Raw genomic sequence first — 15,218 nt, forward strand, 5'->3', positions numbered from 1 at the left:
AGTGAAAAATCTTGAGTCATCCTCATGAGTGCAATTTTGATTTCTTCTTGTCAGTTCTGAAATCATATTACAATTGAGAGAGAGAGATGGACAAAAGGCACAAGCTCAAAGGGTAGCATACATGCTCCCTCTCATTCCATTTCTTCAACATAGTCTAAAGTCAACTATGTGTACTACACACATACAAAACCAAGTTACCTAGTACTAACCATGGTTAAGTCAATATGACTTAACTTTATTCAACTAAGGTAGGCCTATGAGCTTGAACCTCAACAGTCCTTTGTGTAAGTGAGGCTCTTTTTCCATTGCAGTTTTCACTATTTCAGAGTGTGTAAATTCACCTAATTCAGAAACTCCCATTGTAGTGCAAGCTTGCAAACAAACATAAGTGCATCCACAATGACATATTCTAGCTACATTTATTTGAAAACAATGAGCACCTCATTATCAAGACCATGTTCACTATATCCTGCAATCAATGTAGTCAATGAGATTGTATTTTGAACTGATAGCTTCTCAAGCACACAGTGTGCTGCTTTAATCAAACCACATTTGTAGTACATGTCCATTAATGAGCTTCCCACATAAAGCTCTCTATAAACTCCTTTGCTGGTTATTTCAACATGCAAAAGATGGCTAAACCCTAAATCTTTTGTAACACCAACAGCTTTTAAGCACAAAAGAAAAGTGATAGAATTGGGACACTTCAAAGTGACTTTGCACTGGTGGATGCACAACGTCATGACATCCGCCCCTTCCAAACTTGCACATCCTCCAAATGGGCCAACTTGTTTACCACTTGCAGTATTTTTTCCACCAAGATCATATGGGTAATCTTCTGGATAATATGACAAGTATGTAAGTTGACATAGATTATCACAGCATCCTCCTAGATCATATGGACAAATCAAAGTGGGTATGCTTCCATATATCATCACAGCATCCAAATCTTCTTTGGCTAGTTGTTCATCAAACAATCCCGTGAATCCAAATTCTCTTTCCTCCTTCAATAGAACAAGTCTTGTTTATGCCTTGACCACATTGACATTTATATCCATATCCATCTCCATAAATGGCATAAACATTGGCAAATCATCATCACCCCCCTTAATGTAAGAAGTCTCATCATTCTTAAGTAGCACATTTGATACAATAACACCTTTTGTAATATGAATAACTGCTTATACAACATTTGTGCTAGTTGAAAAATCCTTTAGAACCTCTGCAAGCATATGCATCAACTCTTCATTATTCTCTTGTCCCAATTGCATTAAATCTGATTTGTCTTTACACTGATGTTACTCTTATCATCTAGAATGAAAAACCTCTCTAAAGCTTCATCGAGAAGATCCAGAAGCTCCATGTCTTCCTTCACTGCCAAAGCTCGGGGAAGTTACTATATGTATATCCTCTATGTCGCATGTGTTCAAGGCCTATTTATAAATATATTCAAATCTATTTTATTCCCCATAAATGCCATGACAATGTTTGGACTTCCATGTTTTTGAAGTTCCTTGACCCAAAGTTTTCCAAAAAAAAAAAAACTACTGGCTAGTTGCTACCTCCTTCTTTCTATGACCTGGAGCCTTGAATGTTGCACGAATTTCCATAGTGTGTACATCAAACAAATTATGTAGGTTATCCCTTCCACTTGTTAAGATTGTTTGACTAGTATGTGATAGTGAAATAGAAGCTACTCCTTGTGCATGTGCTGCAATTTCATTGGCTAGCTTTCCCATCCGCTTGTCCCACAAACCCAAGTTGTCATCTATGTGGCCAAAGCATATCAAAGATGCATCAGAGGTCAAGCACAATGCATTGCAATTACTGTGACAAACTATAGTATTAAAACCATAGCCTTTGTGAAGATCCCAAAGTATTATGGTCCTATCATGAGCTACAATGATAGCTCTTTTACTTGAAAGTTTGCTTATGTCCACTACATAACCTTTCTCAGTGTGACCAATTAGTAAATGTTAGATTCTTCCTAAATGGATGTCCCATACATAGAGCTTGTGGTCACTGCTATCTCCAAGGACAAACTTATTGTCAATAGGAGAATAAATATCAAGCACATCACCTAAACAGCCTGAAAGAGTGGTAAGTAAGGTGCCTGATTTTGTATCCCAAAGTTTGATAATCCTATCATCTCCACAACTCACAAGATATCATTTTTATGTTCAAAAAGTGCCACACAAAATTCCCCTTCATGGCCTTGTAAAGTGTATCTCAAAGCTGTTGGGATTCTCAATTCAACATAGTCTTCAGCCCCTATTTTACTATGCCTAACAATGCCATCCACATGTTATCAAGCGAGCTCTTCCAGCCTTCCTACTTTTAATCTTGCTAGAAGATCCTCATACATAGCATTTGCCTCGATAAGACATTCAGCATCTTGCTTCTTCTATGTCATCCACCAGTTTATTTTCATAGATAACCAAATCGAGTGCACTTGATCTTGCCTCCAATGTTGATTCTAGGTACTCTAATTTCTACCTATATCACTGAAGGTCTACTTGGCATTGGTCAAGAAGTGATGTTTTTTCAAATCATTGTACCCTCAACAACTTAGAACTCATTACCTCTTCCACAACCTGCTTTGAAACTTGTGATTGTGCAACCAATGCCAATACAACTAAAATCTGGATGTTTACAAGCAACAAACAATACTTTGAATTGGGAGAAGGAGTGATCTAAAAGAATTGTCACCGGGCATCGTGGGGTTTTTCCCCCCCTTTTGGAGCCAATGAAACCATCAAATTTGCAGTTTGAGTAGTAGAGAAGAAGCTATTGTTTTGATACACGTTTTTTGTCTACAAGGGAGCTCCAAGAGATCTAATGCTTGCTTCTATGTAATGCTAGACAAGGAATTTGTTTATCTTCTCAGGTGCTATCAATACATAGTTCTTTCATTCACTGTGCTTTGTCTTTATCTTGTGTACCTCTTGTCTATTATTTTTATTCTCTTATATCTCCTATTCTCTACTTCCTTCTATCTCTTATCCCCGGTGGATATGACCTTTCAACTAAAACCCCTCTGACATTGGTGAACACGATATGGAGGGTCATTGGAAGGAAAGACAGGATGGGAGAATCTTCAAGCGAAATTTCTAGTGATGTTTTGCAACAATTAGTGGAGAATATGAACATGCTTATGTAGATACAACAACACCAACAGGGAATGCAAGCTTCTGCTCAAACAGAAACTATTGTGATAAATTCTCTGCTAGTAATAGAATGTGAGATGAAGTTATTTAATGGAAGAAATGTATCTACATATTAACATACCTGTGCTCAAAAGATAGAGTAATTTGAGGTAGCTCAACTTGTATGAAGCCAGTATTTTATATGAGTCACTATACATGAATTGAAAGCACAAATTACTGAATTGTACATGCATGATGCTAACTAGACAGCTTTCAAGAATAAACTCAAGGAAGAATTTTACATTGAAGACATCAATTTGATTACCTGCAAGACTTTCTAATAGTGGGTTCTACAATCCAATAAGGGTCTTGTGGCTAATAACTACAGAGTTATTAACAGAATTTGAAAGTCGGTTTGAGCAATTAGATCTTGTAGAATAGGAAGCTCTTGCAAGTCAGAAAATTTAATTGTTTCTACAAGCAGCAAATCCTAAGCTTCAAGAGAAGCTTGATGATTTATTAGACGATCAAACTAAAAAGACAGGGCTTAAAATAGAGTGAAGATATGAAAAGGAAGTTGTTACTACACTGGTGAAAAAGCATATAAGAAAAGAAAGATTACATGTATTTGGCTTGCCCACTGTTAACGACAAAACAGTTGATGTATCTAGTAAGCCACCCACTTCTATGACTAACCAGTAAGAAAACATGGAAGAAGAAGAAGAAACCAGCAAGAAAATGTTTTGGCCTCCATCTCTCTTCTTGTATCTTGAGTGAGCTTCTCCTTGTGTATTCTGTGTGTATTCGGCGTAGCATCTTGAGCAAGTCCCCCCACCACGTGATTCTTGACATGGTATCAGATCTGCACCGCTGAATGAGGCTGTTTTTGATGGCTAAAGTAAAGGAGAGGAGCCAAGGATTCGAGCAAGCAAGCAATGGGTAAGAAGCTCTTCCATTCTCTACTTTTTCTCTTGGACAGTGCCTTTGGAGGCACCAGAAGCAAGGCAAAGCAAAAATCTCAGATTGCAGTGAAATTTGGTGTGTGAGAAGAGCGCTGTGAATTATGCAGATATGCCCTTTACGGATTTTCCACTGCTATTTTGGCCATCCGAAGTCATTTCAAGCCCCGTTTTAGACTCGTAAGGTTGTGGACACCAGTTCGAGATACCCTGCAATTTCAGCTGTGTCTGCCATATACAAGTGCACAGGTTACAAATTTCAGATCTATAAGTTCAAAGGTGTTTACCAGCAAATAAACACAAGGTTTATCTGCAAACTGGTTGTAGATTGCATGTATTGTTGAGCAGACAGTGAAAAAGGCTGTCTGGTGTATTGCTGTGCACTACAGGTCGAGGGTTGCACAAGATTTGCTTGTTTTTTGGTATTAGTTTTGTGATAATGGCAGAGAACAGTGGAAACCCTATCATTGAGAAGCTCGACAAAAACAACTACCCTTCATGGAAGTTCTCTGTCACGAACTTCCTTATTGGAAAATGCCTCTACAAGTTTATTTCAGGTAAAGAAAAGGAGCCGGAGGTGAGTGATCCTCCAACTACAGAAGAGACAAAGGCACGGAAGAAATGGAATGCAAAAGGAAAAAAGGTCATGTATTGGTTGTTTGCAGTAATTGACAATAATATGCTGGGACATATTAGAAATGCAAAGAATTCATATGCAGCTTGGACCATACTTGAAAGTATGTTTTCCGTAAATACAAAGGCATGAAAGATTCAACTCAATGAATATATTGAAGAAAGGAAAGATGTCTATCAATGGGTATGCACTGAAGGTAAGGAGCATTGCACATGCCTTGGCAGCGATTGATGCAATGCCCGATGATGATGATTTGGTGTCGTCTACCTTGGATGGACTTAACAATGAAAAGGATTGGAAGTCTTTTGTAACTTCCGTATATATCAGAAAGCCATTTCCGAATTTCGATGAGTTAGTCTTCCTTATGATCACTGAAGATATCAACATGCAGAGTGAGACATCTGAAAAAGGTGGTGAACAGGTCCAAGCTTTCTACTCCAGTTCAAAAAGGGGACATGGCAGGTCCTCTTCAAGAGGCCATGGTACAGGACGTGGTAGTGACAACCAGTAAAATAGATTGAATCAGCAATTTGGCAATATGCAAGTTTCAGGAGGTCGTGGTAACTTTAGAGACAAGGGGAGCTTTAGAGGAAGAGGTGGATGGCAGAACAGAAGCTCTAACAACTCTGGTATTGTGTGTCACTACTGTGGCAAAACAGGTCATATTGCAGCCCAATGTTATGCTAAGAAATATGATATTCGCAGTGGTAAGTTGCAACAAGGAAACTATGCATCGTCTTCACGATAGAATGAAGAAAACAATGAACGTTTGTTTGTTATGCAACATATGCTGAATGATGTTATAGGAAAGGGAACACATGATGATGTTTGGTATGTTGATTCAGGTGTATCCAATCATATGACCAGCCATGTAGAATGGTTTGGAGAGATGTAGGATTTGCAAAATATAGGTTATGTGCAGACGGATGATGATTCATGCCACCCAATTTCACATATTGAAAAAGTTTCCTTATCCTTACATGATGGTACGACAAAGAGTCTTTCAGATGTATTACATGTGCCATCTATTACAAAGAACTTGGTTTCAGTCTGTCAGATGGTAGAGCAAGGGTTGCAAGTCAGATTTAATGCAAAGGGCTGCTTTGTAGAAGACTTCAATGACAAGTGCAAGTTGGTTGCAAAGGGAAGTAGAGTTGGACATATGTTTACTCTAGATGCTTGAATTCCTACTATGAATGCTGCTATGTATGCTAAAGGAAAAGGTGTTGTTGTAGATATTAAAATTTGGCACAAATGCATTGGACATGTAAATGTACAAAGGCTGAAATTAATGCAGTCCAAAGGGTTGGTTACAGGTTTGCCTACATTTAGAGTTGTATAATTTCATAAGGTATGCAAAGCATGTCAGTTTGGTAAGCAGGCAAGACAACCCTTTTCACATGACAGAGATGTAAGCAGAAATATCCTTGATGTTGTGCAAACAGATATTTGGGGGCCTACACAAAATGTCTCTCTTGGAGACAGTTCATACTTTGTCACATTCATTGATGATTGTTCTAGAAAGTTGTGGGTATATTTTATGAAGGAAAAGAGTGAAGGGTTTGAGCACTTTAGAACTTTCAAGGCTGTAGTTGAAAGAGAAACAGGCTTGAAAGTAAAGTGCTTGAGGTCAGATAGAGGGGGAGAGTATCTCTCAAATGAGTTTAGTGATTTTCTGAGGTCTCATGGGATAAAGAGATAGTTCACATGCATGTATACCCCACAGCAAAATGGGGTTGCAGAAAGGAAAAACAGGCATATTACAGAAGTTGCACGCGCCTTGATGCCTGAAAAGAATATGCCTAAGCATTTTTTGTCTGAGGCTGTTCATACTGTTGTTTATATTATGAGCAGAACTCCCACAACTGCAGTTCATGGGATGACTCCTGAAGAATGCTTTGCTGGCAAGAAGCCTGATGTACCGCACTTGAAGGTATTTGGTTGTGTTGCATATGTTCATGTGTTAGATGAGCTACGGAAGAAGCTTGATCCAAAGTCAAAAAAATGTGTCTTTATTGGATATTCTTTAGAGCAGAAAGGGTATCACTGTTATAATCCTGTCAAAATGTAAGTTCGGAGTGAGCAGGGATGTCATCTTTGATGAAATGAGAAGTTGGTATGATCTAGTGGTTATGCATTGGATGATGATGATGATCATGACACTCATGTGCAGGCTCAAAAGCAAGAATCACAGACTCTTAGTGGATCAGAGACATCATCTGGTAGTCCTTGGTCTGGGAGACTAAAGAGTAGCTCTATATCTTCAGGTGCATCTAGTAGCACTACAGGTAAAGACAAAGGAAAGAATAAAGTGTCAGATGGAATTGATGCATTTCTTGATGGAGACTCCAGTGGCTCAGAGAGCTTGGAATGGAATTGATGCAGTTCTTGATGGAGACTCTAGTGGCTCAGAGAGCTTGGATGATGAGCTTGGTATTCCTTCTGTCAGGACACCTGGTGTAATAAGAGCTCATAGTAATGTAAAGGCTCCATTGAGTGATCCAGTGGTACATAGATCTAGCAGGGTCAGATATCCTGTTAAAAGATTTGGTTTTGAAGGTTATGCAGCTCACCATTATGCTTATATGGTGAAACTAGTTGAGGATGTTGAGCCCACTTGCTTTGAGGATGCTGTTGGTCATACTCATTCAGATGCAGCAATGGATGAGGAGATGGCTGCATTAGAGGCCAATCAGACTTGGGATCTAGTATCATTGCCAAAGGGAAAGAAAGCTATTGGATGTAAGTGGGTTTATAAGATTAAGCACAAGGCAGATGGTTCTATTAGTAGGTACAAAGCTAGGCTAGTTGCAAAGGCTATGCCCAGACATATGGCATAGATTATGAAGAAACCTTAAGTCCAGTTACTAAGATGGCAACTATCAGATGTGTGATTGCTTTGGCAATAGCCAAAGGTTGGAGGTTGCAGCAAATGGATGTGAAGAATGCCTTCTTGCATGGTGATTTACAGGAAGAAGTGTATATGGATCAGGCAGCAGGTTATGAAGATTTAGAGCATCCCACATATGTGTACAGGTTGAAGAAGGCGCTCTATGGGCTCAAGCAAGCACCTAGAGCATGGTCTGACAAGATCAGAGAGTATCTTGTAAATATTGGCTTTTATGTTTCTGATGCTGATCACTCACTTTATGTGAGAAAGGGAGATGCAGGTTTGGTCATCATAGTCATCTATGTGGATGATTTGATTATTACAGGTGATAGTGATAGTGGGATTGCTGAAGTTAAAGACTTTTTGAAGAAGAAGTTTGAGATGAGGATTTAGGTGAGCTAAGATACTTCCTTGGTATTGAGTTGATCAGATCTGATGATGGTATATGGCTATCCCAAAGATAGTATGGCTTGGATATGTTGTCCAAGTATGGTATGACAACATGCAAACTACTTTCAGTCCCATTGGAGCAGAATGTAAAGTTGAGTGCTGATGTTGGGGATGAGATAAAAGACTCTACTATGTTCAGGAGGATAGTGGGGAGTTTGATCTACATGACCATTACAAGGTCAGACTTGAGCTACGCTGTTGGTCTTGTAAGTCAGTTTATGCAAGTACCTAGAAAGCCACATTTGGATGCAGCTAGATGCATATTGAGATATGTGAAGTCCACATTACATTATGGACTTTTCTATGAGGCAGGTACAGATGTACAGGTGTTTGGATACACAGATGCAGATTGGGTTGGTAGTATGTCTAATAGAAGATCTACTAGTGGATACATGTTCTCTCTTGGTAGTGCATCAGTTACTTGGAGCAGCAAAAATAAATCTACAGTTGCTTTGTCGAGTACAGAGGCTGAGTATAGAGGTTCTGCTGTTGCAGCATGTGAGATAGTATGGTTGCAAAAGTTATTGGCTGATTTAGATGTGCAAGTGGAAGGTCCAGTTGTCATTTATTGTGACAACATAAGCAGTATATAGTTGGCTAGGAACCCTGTGTTCCATGCCAGGACAAAACATATTGAGGTACACTATCACTTTGTGAGAGAGAAGGTACTAGCAGATGAGATTTACTTGGTGTATGTCAGCACATAGGATCAGATAGCTGACATCTTCACAAAGGCATTGGGTATAGAGAAGCTTCAAAATTTTTCAAAGCTTACTTGGAGCTTGAGGGGGAGTGTCATTATGGACCGCCTGGTTAGATGGGTCTACACGTCTACACTTAGCACATCAGTGGTCATTATGGCTCTCACATGGCCACTAACTCATTAATTATTATATTCAGGTTGTTACACCTATTTACAGCTGGCATAGTTATAGTGCCAGTCAACTAGTGTAGTCACTTATGCATTGTTTGACTTAGTAGGCCACTTTCCTTTATGTTGTATCTTATCTATACTTTGTGTACATTCTAAACTGTGTGGAAGAAGAAGAAGAAACCAGCAAGAAAACGTTTTGGCCTCCATCTCTCTTCTTGTCTCTTGAGTGAGCTTCTCCTTGTGCATTCTATGTGTGTTCGGCGCAGCATCTTGAGCAAGTCCCCCCACCACGCAATTCTTGACATTGTTCCCAATGTTAGGTAGAAAGATGTATTAGATGAATTGCTCAAAGGCATGCAAGATATTCAATTGAAGATTGCAAAATTGGATGAGAAAAGACAAGAGGAAAGGGGACGGGCAGCAGTCCCCAAACCAAGGAAAAGATGTATGTGGTGTGATAGTTTACAACATGAAAGAAAGGATTGTGGTGCTTATCAAGATGACAGCTCATCTTGTGGAAAGACGGCAAGATTGATGCACAAGAAATAGGATTTCTTCTTGCTTTGAATTTTGGAAATGGAGGTATGCAAAAGTTGTTGGAAGACTTGACTGTCCGAAATGCTAATGCGATTGTACATGCTTTTACTTTTGGTCCACAATTGGATGGAATGCCTGGCCAAGTGATTATTGGATCAAATACTGCAATATGGACACATGCTTTGCATGCATCTGAAAATAGAAAAGTTACTAATAGTGAAATGTCTCATCAAGCAAGACATTCATGACATAATTAGTTCATAATAACTGATAGATGCAAATTTAGTTGACTCATATTTAGCAAAAATACAAAATAAAAATATACTTGTGGAAGAGAAACAGAAGAGAGATAAAGATAATGCATGGGTATGTAAGAGAGTGACAAAAAGAAGTGTGGATCCACCTAAAGTTGCAAATCAGCCATCTCCCATGCATGTTATGGAAGAGGTTGGGCAAAGAACAGAAATAGGATACCAAGTAAGAGGGAAAATAGTTGGGATATAAGTTGCAGTTTGATATTGAGACAGTGACGGATGCCTTGGAAGATCCTATAATGGAAGAGTCACCCATTGCATTTGTAGATTTTATTAATGCATCTGAAGAGGTTTATGAAGCTCATGTTTTACTTGATGCAGGGACTCATAGGGAGATTGGTGAAGTGTTGGATATACATGATTTGCAGGATACAACTATTGTTTATGAGACTGTTCATGAGCTTGAGGATATGCCTTTAGAGGATGTTAGATGTAATGCTCCACATCTAGAAAATGTTTTGGATGCTTTGTCATTGGGAGCCTTAATAGACAATTCTAAGATGCTTCAAGATATGGACTACTTCACTATTTTTTGTGATGGTGAGAATGTCTTGGATGCAAGTGAGGCTTAGTTTATGTTTGATGTGGTACAAAATAGTCAATATAAGCAAATTTCTATGCATTGGACTTTGAAAGAGTAGGCATGTTGCTTTGTATTTGTTGATAGGTGCATTGATAGCCTATATATGGAGATTCAATAGCCTCTAGTATATGATGCACACCCAAGGCCTGATGACTCTAGAGTGGATGCTTGGTATTGTATTAGAGTTGTGAAAATGCTAGCCATTTTGATCTATGATCCATGGGGATACCTTCTTATATGCATGATAACTGACAATTTGACATTATGGGTGTTTGACCCGGGTGGTGCATCAGTGGCACATACGAGAGGATGTGTAGGTTCACAAGAGGTGGATGTCGTGCCACTACACAGACACAGTGTAAAAAACTCTAGAGTGCATTATCATTCGGCTTTCTTATTGATCTAGAGATTCAATGCCATATTATTCATTAGTGTCAGTCTCCATAGTATGGATGGTTCAAAAATACTAGATTTTTGGACAAGTTTAGCCTATTTTTGATCTTTTGGATATTATTTCTTGTAAATATCCTTAAAAACTATTAAAAATTTTTAGAATAGGGTGATATGCAAAAAGCAAGTTATTTTTTCAACCACTTTTGAAGATTTCATGAAAAAAGAAGGATTGGCAAAATCATGTGTGGTGCGATCACAGTTTACAGGCAGCAAATAGCACTCTGAACTGGGAGAAGGAGTGATCTAGAAGAATTCTCATTAGGTGTCCTCGAGTTTTACGCCCCTTTCAAAGGCAATGGAACCATTAGATTTGTGGTTTGAGCACCAAAGAAAAATATACTATTTTGATGCATGTTTTTTTAATCTATAGAGGAGGTCCAGGAGATCTAATGCTTGGAGATTGTTTTTGAGTAGTGTCAAATAAGGAGTTTGTTTATCTTCTCAAGTTCTATCAATACATAGTGCTTTGTCTTTATCTCCTATTCTCCACTTCCTTCTATCTCTTTGATCCCCAGTGGATACAACCTTTTGACTAAAATCCCTCTGACAATGGGATAATATTAACTCTTCAAATCAAGATTCACAACCTGCACCTACTATTGTTGACGATGACCTTGGAATTGAACTTTATGTTGATCTTCCAATTGATAATGAGCATGGTACTTATCATGTTTATGATGCTAATATTCTTGAGAATGCTCTCAATATTTGTGAAGACCATGTCTCTTATAGTGATGCCATGTCATCCCCACAAAAGGAACAATGGCAGGAGGCCATGGAAGCTGAGTATGAATCTCTTCTCTTTAAAGATACATGGGTTCTAACTGAGTTACCACGTGGACATACTACAATAAATAAAAATGGATTTATAAGACTAAAACAAAAGCAAATGAAACATTTGACAAATTCAAAGAAATGATACTTGCAAAAGATTTCTCACAAATTGCAAGAGTTGATTATCAATAAATTTTCTCACTTATTTTGTGTATTACCAATATTCGGATCTTGTTAGTTTTTGCTATTGAGTTTGATTTGGAGATTCACCAGATGGATGTGAGAACTACTTTTCTTAATAATGATTTAAAGGAAGAGATATACATAGAGTAACTAGAGGGATTTGTAGTCCAACATAAGAAAAATATTGCTTGTAGATTTCATCGTGCACTCTATGGTCTCAAATAATCTTCATGAGCTTGGTATCAAAAGATTGATCTCTTCCTTATAAAACAAGGTTTTACCTCTTATTCTTTAGATCCTAACTTACATATCAAGCACTGCAATGATAGTTTTTTATTTTTGCTCTATATGTGGATGATATCGTGCTTGTTTCTAACAACCTCAACTTCCTTCAACAAGTAAAGAAGGTTTTATCTTCTCCATTTGACGTGGTCCATCTTGGAGACATACGAGAGACATACACTCATGTCTTGGTATTCATATTCAATGCTATCGAGAAAATAGTTTTTTATTATTGTGTTAAAAAGTGTTCATTGAAGATATTATTTAGAAGTTTGATTTGGGTTTTGCACATCATGCTAGTACTCCTTGTCTTGTGAGCTCTACCAAAAACTCTCACTTTCTACAGAATGATGGACAATTAGCATTACATCAACCTTATGCTAATCTTGTTGGATGTCTTCAATTTGTTGGCTTAAATTCTCACCCTGATATTCTTTTTGCTACACAATTTCTTGGACAACATCTAATTAGTTAGTTCTCCATGCCTTAAACATTGGATTGCAACTAAATTACTTTTGAAGTATTTGAAAGACACTAAAGATTTTGGGTTGGTTTATCTGTGCTAACAAAACTCTGATTCTCTACATTCACTTCAACTTTTGGGTTATATAAATGAAGATTGGGTAAGCTCTCACTTATCTATGTGTTTACAAGTGGCAACTGTTTCTTTATCAATGGTTCTCTTGTTTCTTCGACTAGCAAGAAACAACATTGTGTTGTTGTTTCTACTACTACAGAGGCTGAATATGTAGCTACATCTTTAGCAGCTCAAGATTTAGTATGGCTTTGACAAGATCTATTAGATATTGGTCATCCTTCTCTCTCTAGCACGCCACTTTGATGTAATAACCAAAGTGCTATTAGTCTTTCTAAAGACTATGTTCAGCATAACAAGTCTAAACATGTTATAGTGCATTATCATTATGTTTGATATGAAGTAAAGAAAGGCATGATCATGATTGAACATTGTCCAATTGATGAGATGATTGTAGATATATTCACCAAATAACTCAATGAAGCACACTTCACTCTACTGCGCTCAAAACTTGGAGTTGTCTTAACTTCAATCTTTGAGAACTAATCTACATACTCCTTATAGACACCATACACTTCACATATGCACATAAATCTCAGACCTCTTGGTCATCTTTGTACATACATAGTCAGTTTCACTTCACATGCATGGATTCACTTTACATGCACACAATAATCCTTCTTGATCATGTTTGTACATTTTTATATAGGAGCTTGGGTTTTTCCCCTGTGCTCCCAAAGGGTTTTTTCATTGGTAGCTGGAGACCTTTGTTTGAGTAGGGGTGTTGAAGCTATATATAGCTCATCCTATCTAGACTAGGTCTCACCTATATATATGTAGATTGTGATCAACATGATATAGTTTTGGAAATGTAAATGGTGTGTTTCTTCTCTCTCTATCATGTCTCTACATTTCAACAGAAGAAGGTTTGATTTCTTGTATATCTTCAATATATGGATACTTGTTCTTTAGATATAATACAAGAGAAGAAGACAAAGAATATGGCAAGCAATGATAAAGAGGTTGAAAAGAAGGAAAAAATGCTTCAAGAGGATGTTGAGAACCAATTAGTGCAGAGATTTGATTTTTCTTTGTTTAAAAGTGAGAACATTACAAAAGTGAGAAACATGTCCTCTTGAATGTGTCCCAGCATTTCCCAGTTACCTCATAAACAAAAATATATATGTATTGCTAAATTATATTTAACACCTTTTTTATCCTAGAAAAGATTACTACTTGGCAATCCTTGCAGCATAGGGTCAAAATGATAAGAATTGTATAGGTTATGAACATGAATTGCTAGCAAGTCTTGGTGTTGAGGGAGAGAAATTTCAAGACATCTTTATAGCCTTACATTCATGTATTAATTAGATCATGGAATATGAAAAAGAGAGGCTACCTCTACAGAGGAAGATTTCTTAGAAATTCAGTAGATACTTGGTATTGATAACATGGGATATGTGGAGAAATTGAGTCTCCATTATAAGAGAAACTAAAAAGTTTAATAAATCTTTATGATGATTGTCTTCTTAAATAAGATGAAAGCCCTAAGGTATGGAAGATAATTCTAAGATATCCATTGTGCTTTATATTAGAGTATGTTATGCATTATAGACAAATATTATTGGATATTTATCTATTGACATCTTACACTATTATGGTTTATTGTGCAGATAGAATTTTAAGATGCAAACATCTTTCTTGGAAGAGCCAAGGGCTCAAGGCCATTGAAGCTTAGCAAAATTCAAGGCCTTGTTCATTATATTGGAAGCTTAAATAATCAAATAGTTGCAATTTATCATAGTAAGTTGTCAAGCTCTCCAAGCTTGCCAATGATGGCTTTCAAAGCTATCTCCAAGGTGATTGGATTAGAAGTTTTCAATAGAGTATTAGATAAGATATTTTTGGTGGAGAAGGAAGAATTTGTAAGAGTCTTTGGCTTCATGCTTGGATATAGTGGATCTAGAGCATGATACTTTGGAGTTATTGGCTCTTATGTGCTCTCCCATCTAGGAGATACCAATAATTTGAAGCTCCTTCCAAGCTATAGAAAACAAGAGTTCTTGAAATGTAGAGGTCTCATTGAGTGGGATTAAACAAAAGTTTCCTCTAGAGGACCTAGTGAATTGTTTGAAACTAAAGACTCTTCTACAAAAGAGTGAGACTAAAAGATGTCAAGGGTTTCTTAAAACTCATCTTTTTCCATCTCTTTGTCTAGTTTGTAACCATTATGAAAATATTGCTTTTCATAAGAGATTAAATATCCCTATTTTTTTATTTGGGTGATAGTTTGTATAGTCCTTACCAAAGATTATGTATTACTTGATGCAGTTGTGCCTTTGAGCTTGAATTTGTGCTAAATTTGTCTGTAGAACCATTGGAAAACCACTAATAAATTATTTACTTTGTATCTTCCACCTCCATGTCTTGTGTGTCTAAGGTATTTTGTTCTTTCTTGATAACGTGATCCATACGTTGTGTTCACTAGAGAGATAGAGAACCATATTTCTTGATAAAATATGGAGCATGGTTGTATAAAATATTATGCATAATTATCAAATAAACAAATTCTATTAAAAAACATTATATGAGTCTGACAATAAA

The 15,218-nt window shown here is 37.3% G+C and overlaps 1 pseudogene; it reads right to left on the reverse strand.

The window, feature by feature from the left end:
- Window positions 1-1,544: 1,544 nt before the first annotated feature.
- Window positions 1,545-15,218, reverse strand: part of LOC148022722 (autophagy-related protein 16 pseudogene) — a 129,365-nt pseudogene continuing 115,691 nt past the window's right edge.

This window comes from Lygodium microphyllum, chromosome 16, assembly GCF_053477565.2.
Source record: "Lygodium microphyllum isolate KBCC chromosome 16, Lygodium_microphyllum_v1.1.10, whole genome shotgun sequence".
NCBI lineage: Eukaryota > Viridiplantae > Streptophyta > Polypodiopsida > Schizaeales > Lygodiaceae > Lygodium > Lygodium microphyllum.